Below are 6,080 nucleotides of genomic sequence, written 5' to 3' on the forward strand. Positions count from 1 at the left end.
AAATTATTGTCAGTATTCCAAAAAATAAAATCAAGTACTATGTCGATTAAAAATAAGAGAACAACATCAATTTCTTTTGGTGTTAACAGTCATTATCTCAATGTGAAAGTGAAGCAGCACTCAGATTTTGTGGTAATAGAATAACTTCAAATATGTTGTTTGGGTTCATCTTTGAGAAAATTACTACATCACCCCGCAATAATTTACATTCATGAAGAAATTGAAACCAGCCTTTGTCGAAGTAGGCCTCGCCTTTTACCCATTCTAATTTGATTGTCCACTTGAATTTGTCAAATTAAACAACAATAAACGGAACAGATTGTTTTAAGTTCAAAGAAGAGCATGCATTTGATGAAAGAACCTACAAAAAATGATAGCAATTTTAGAGAGTAATCATAAAATTTGAAAGATGTTTACAGTACAAAGAATATACCTTACTGTAATTGGCATTTGTCAAGTCGATTGCCTAAATTTGCAATTTATACAACGGAACGTAATTATCCTGAGCATTATACTCAAAACATTTAAAGAGCATGTTGATTTCTATCTCAGAATTCAGTACTTTGACTTCATTGACTTCTACCTCAGTAGGTTGCTTTAGTCAAATTTATAATCTATTTCTACACAGTATGGATTAAAAGTTTCAACATCAAACCTGCCCGCATTTTTATATACCATCAGTACAATGTGATACGGTTTAATATGGTGCAACTGCATCATATCCTCTAAACCCTTTATGCATCGAGTATCTTCAAATATTTCACCACTCCATATTCAATTTGATGGAATATGTAAGAACACTTTCTTTGGTAATTGCTTCCCATATTGCAAATAAAAAGGTATTGGTCATTTCTACAAGAAAAGATTATATCATATTGTACATTAAAAATTGAAGCAAAGAAATTGTCAATAAAATAGAAGGGCAAACTAATACCAATCTGCCTTCTTCATATAAGGATGCATAGTTACAACAAACAAAACATATCTTCTGTTCTTGCGTCTCCATTTCTAAACCCTATTCACAGAAAAACTTATATTAATTGCATGAATTGAGTACAAGTGATAAATTAATAGCATAATTTTCAAAGAATTGTTAAGCATGGGCAATTATTGATAGTAATTCATGGTTCAGTTATGTACCTTGATTATGGTTGGCAGAAATAGATTACTGAATGTGCTAATTGAAACTGCTCTTTGGTTAATATAATATTGCTACTACTTTCTCAATTAAAACAAGTTGTGGGAAGTTATGTTGGAACATCTGTGCAAAACCTTTTTGATGAAAATACAAATGAATTAATGTGAAATCTGAAAGCAGTACTACTTCGGCGTTGCTTAGTGATGGGCTATGGGCTGGCCCAATTAACTGAGTTTCTATTTTTTAATTCACCATGAACTCGCCCAATTAGTGTATATAATATTTATAAAATTGGTAAAATTCTAAGGACATCTCTAACATTTCTGATTCAATAATTCAATTTTGGATCAGCAACTAATCCAAATATTGATCCAAATTTCTAAGCAATTTTAATAGTGTGATCTAAATTTTTGATCCAATTGACATTTACATATAAAAATAAATGTAAACAAATTTGGAATAAATATGTCTATAAATATAGCGTATATTAACATTTGGTATATTTGAATGAAAGTTATGCATCCCAATCTGTATAATATACACATGTAGAATACATTAGTAAAACTATACAAGTGACATTAAAGAGATACTCAGCATATACATATCATATTAAGTAATTTATACTTAAATGATATTATTTAATCATTATTAACCATTTATATAACATTTCATAAATTAAGTAAATCAAAAAAAATATTACACATAAAAATATTAAAATTTTGCACTTCATTCACGAAAAATACATTCATTGCAATAATTAACCTAAAAAAAATTTGGGTACAGAATAATTTCCCGAATTAGTATATTCTTCTCACAATTGCTCAATTAATGCATCTCTAAGTCCAATATGTCCCTCTTTAATTTTTATTTTTCTAAAACGGTCCACGAATTCTTAGAATCGAGTATTTTCATCGATTAAAATAGTATCAACTTCTGGATCCGGCACTTCTTACTCTTCAATATACTTCTATATAAATTTTAATTAAATTATATTTTTTCATTAATTTAAGTTTTAGTTTTAAAATAAAATTTGTTAACAATGCATTATATTCTGTAATTAATTATATAATTATAAAATCAAAATTAATTAAACTCTCATAAACTACAAATAACAAAACTATTATTTTATATCAAATAAAATAATCCAATTTTTTATCAGTTAAGACAATTTTTTTTCTTCATACACATTAGTAGTCTCTGAAAAATTTATTTAATTGCTCAAGTAAAGGCACTACTATTATTATCACAATGTTAATATTTTACTTGATGTTTAAGTCAATGTTAATTCAGATTAAATACTGTACAACTAAAGATGATAGTACATGGCATTGTTAAAAAAGTTTATAAATCAATTGCTTAAAACAAGAAAAAACAATCTTAAATTATCTGGCAATGCCTCATCAAAAAATTTGTTTGCATAAGTGAACCATTCATCAATACATACCACTACTTAATCACAAATAACGCACTAATTAAGAACTAAGACTTCGAATCGATATTGACCCAAGTATACAAACAACAATTCAGTATTTGCACCTAATTCATTATCAGCAATGAATTCATCCCATCCAATTCCAAAATGGCACTGACGTGCTACTCGCAATTCTTTCACTGCCCACTGTCTCCCACCCAACATCAATGTTGTGTTGGTTCTTCTATCCCAGTTAGAATATATAGGCCTTAGATCGGTCACAATATACTACAATATAACAAGAGATACATAACTGTAAATAGATGTAGATAATAGAAAATGTCAACATGACAATCCTTAAGTATTAAAAAACTTACAGCGCCAAGACATTTATTGTCCAGATGAGAATCTTTAAGTACAACAACGAAAGAAGCTGGTTCTTCGTCAAAAATTTGGTCTTCATTAACCATCTGTTGTTGTTCTTCATCTACAAATTACAGAGCATATTAATATATTTCAGTACGTATGACAGAGGTGGACAATACTAATTTTAAAAATAAGATTATTACGGACCTTCATTACTTTCCTCTAAAGAAGAGAAAATATCAATCAGTTCAACGTCTGAGTCACTTTCTACAGAAAAGTGAATAAAATACATTACAAAAAAAATTAACTTGGAATATTACAAACAAAAAAGTTTCTAATAAAGTATAGAACTGCAAATTCAATCTTTACTATTACATGTTAGAATTCATGCAAAATGGCAATATAGGCAATATAGTACCTGAGGAAGAGTTCAACTCGGTTGAAGAGCTCCCATCATCTAACGAGAAGAATAAATATATGAGTAGCAATATGATGTAAGTTGTCCAAATTATGTATATTTCTACTTGAAAATCAGTATATGCCCAATATAGGTACCTTCTTCTTCAATTTGTATATTAGCCGAGGAAGAGTTAAACGCCTCGGCGTCATCGTCATCATCTGCCTAGAAGAATAAATGTAACTATTTTAGTATTATGTCAGCTATCACTTGTAGCTTAAAAAAATGATGATGCTTTCGACTGCTAACAAAAACTTCTGTATATTAATTTGAATTGGTAGTAACAATACATAAATTTGTAGCTTCTGATCCAGGTTGTAGCAGTAGATAAATTACAGAGCCTATGGGCTAAGTTCCAGTATGATTTGACATAGGTGGACAACAGTATTTTTATTACAAGATATGTCACACACCTTTATTGGTTTTCTCTGAAGAAGAGGCAATGTCAATCAGCTGAATGTTTGACTCGACATACAAAGAAGAAAGAATGCAATGAAGGTGTATAAAGTTCACTTTAAATCAATAAAAACAATGGTTGTTATAATGTATATAACTGCAAATTCAATATGTACTATTATATATAATTATTCTTCCAAATTTAATATCTAGCATTACCTGAGAATGACTTAGACTCAGTTTTATCAATGCCATAATCTTACCGGAAGAACAAATATATGAGTACAAATATTATGTAAGTTGTCAACCTTAGGGTACTTTCAACTTAAAACAAAAAAAGGAACAATTAAGGTACATTCTATTTAATTAGTACATTAGCTGGGGCAAAATTAAATTCATCTTTGTCATCATCATCATCTTCAAAGAAGAAGAAAGGTAACTTCATCATTTTAATCAAAGTTATGTAAATGATGGTGCTTTGTACTACAAATAAAAGAAATACCTTCAATTAAAGTGCCACTAACACTAGATAAGAAAATCACTTGTGATCCAGGTTCTGGCGGTACAAAATCATCAAGGCATAAATAACCGTCATCGTCACGAAAATGAGTCCCACACTGAGAATCATACACTGCCAACTCAACTTGCAGCTTCCAAGATAAGTGAACACGAACATGTGATTACATAAAATCATATACTTCTGCATAAACCGCTTTAGACCAAATATATTATGTGTTGATAAACAAAATCTAAAGTTCATTACTTTCCCACCACCAAGATAAATCTCTACAATACCATGAGTCATGTTATGTCCAAATTTTTGCATAAAAATAAGAGGCACTTCCTGTAAAATTTAAATTATTTAGAAGAACTCGGTAAAGATTTTAGGTAAGCCAACACATAAGTACAATAATATATATGAAATACCAGGCTAGCATTTTCTATTGTACTCCTCTGCATCACTTTAATAAATTTGGGAGGAATACTTGTTGCAGCATCTACAGTACACATTAAAATGAAAATGTGAAACATTTCTTAAAAAATGCCACTTAATTATAAAAGATATAGTCATTACCTCCATCAGGTAATGAATCCGCACAAAAATTGTCTGAGAAAAGTACCACTCTAAATGAATTGCTAGAAAGCTGCTTCGAAATCACCAAGTGATCTCCTTCATGAATATTACAATTACGAACAAACTCAGTCCATCCTTTGTCAAAAAAACCTCACCATTGACCCATTTCATTTTAATGGACCACTTGAATTTACCGAATCCAATTTCAATAACTGTGCAGACTCATTCAACTTCAAAGAAGAACATGCTTGTTGTGACGGTACCTAGAAAAGAAGAAAAAGTAACTTAAACATTGCACAAAAATATTACCCAAAATTGTTGTTCATCAGATATACTTTTATGCCAGATGCTTCTATCAAATGGTTTTGCTCGATACGTATAGTGTGGATACCAACAAAATTGTAGTAAGCGTTATAGCGGTAGCACTCAAACAAGCATGCATCTTCTAAATCATTAAATTGATAATTTCCAGTAATTGCTTCCAAATTATCAGTATTACCTAATCGGACATTGTGGTCTAAAGTATAATCAATTGGAACACGATACGGATTAAAGATCTCTACGTTAAAGTGTTAAAGTTTCCGACACTTATATACTCCATTAATACATCGTGATATGGTTTAATATTATGAAAGGCCATCATATCATCCAAACCCTCAATATACTCATGGTTTTCAGAGATACGACCAACCCATATTGCATTTGATGTCACATGTAGATTGACTTTCTTTGGTAACTTTGATCCATATTTTAGATAAAAATAAGCGGTAATTTCTACAATGAACAATAAAGTCCAAAAAACTGGATCAAATCATTGACAATAACTTAATTTCATACAGTGAAAAAAGCATATCAGTGAACAAAATTTATAAAAGGGCTTTCAAGATATAAAAATTGGAAAAAGAGAATAGAATGAATATTACCAATTGGCCTTTTACGTACGAACAAGCATAATTACGGCATATGAAAATAATTTTACTGACTTCAGAATTCATGTCTCTATCAAAGAAGAAGATACACATACAAAAACATAGATTATTGACATGCAATTGAGATTTGAGAGTAGAATTTGTAAGGAAAAATGATTTGTTAAGGACACCTGAATCGTGAAAACCCTATTTCCCCAAACAGAAGCGGTAGTGGAGTTGAACAGTTTCACTTTGATTCTGACTAAACATGTATTGATGAAAAGGAAGTTTGCAGGAGGTATACTGATATTCAGACATTAAAAATCATC

The 6,080-nt window shown here is 30.0% G+C and overlaps 1 long non-coding RNA gene across 1 annotated transcript; it reads right to left on the bottom strand.

The window, feature by feature from the left end:
• Positions 1-2,612: 2,612 nt before the first annotated feature.
• On the bottom strand, positions 2,613-6,080 carry LOC141723357 (uncharacterized). The gene is made up of 7 exons (XR_012576253.1): positions 5,943-6,080; positions 4,271-5,106; positions 3,471-3,537; positions 3,334-3,372; positions 3,123-3,182; positions 2,927-3,036; positions 2,613-2,837 (listed from the first exon to the last, which is right to left on the bottom strand). It is a non-coding gene; the product is annotated as an uncharacterized LOC141723357 (long non-coding RNA).

The sequence above is a fragment of the Apium graveolens genome, chromosome 5 (assembly GCF_009905375.1).
Source record: "Apium graveolens cultivar Ventura chromosome 5, ASM990537v1, whole genome shotgun sequence".
Classification (NCBI taxonomy): Eukaryota; Viridiplantae; Streptophyta; class Magnoliopsida; order Apiales; family Apiaceae; genus Apium; species Apium graveolens.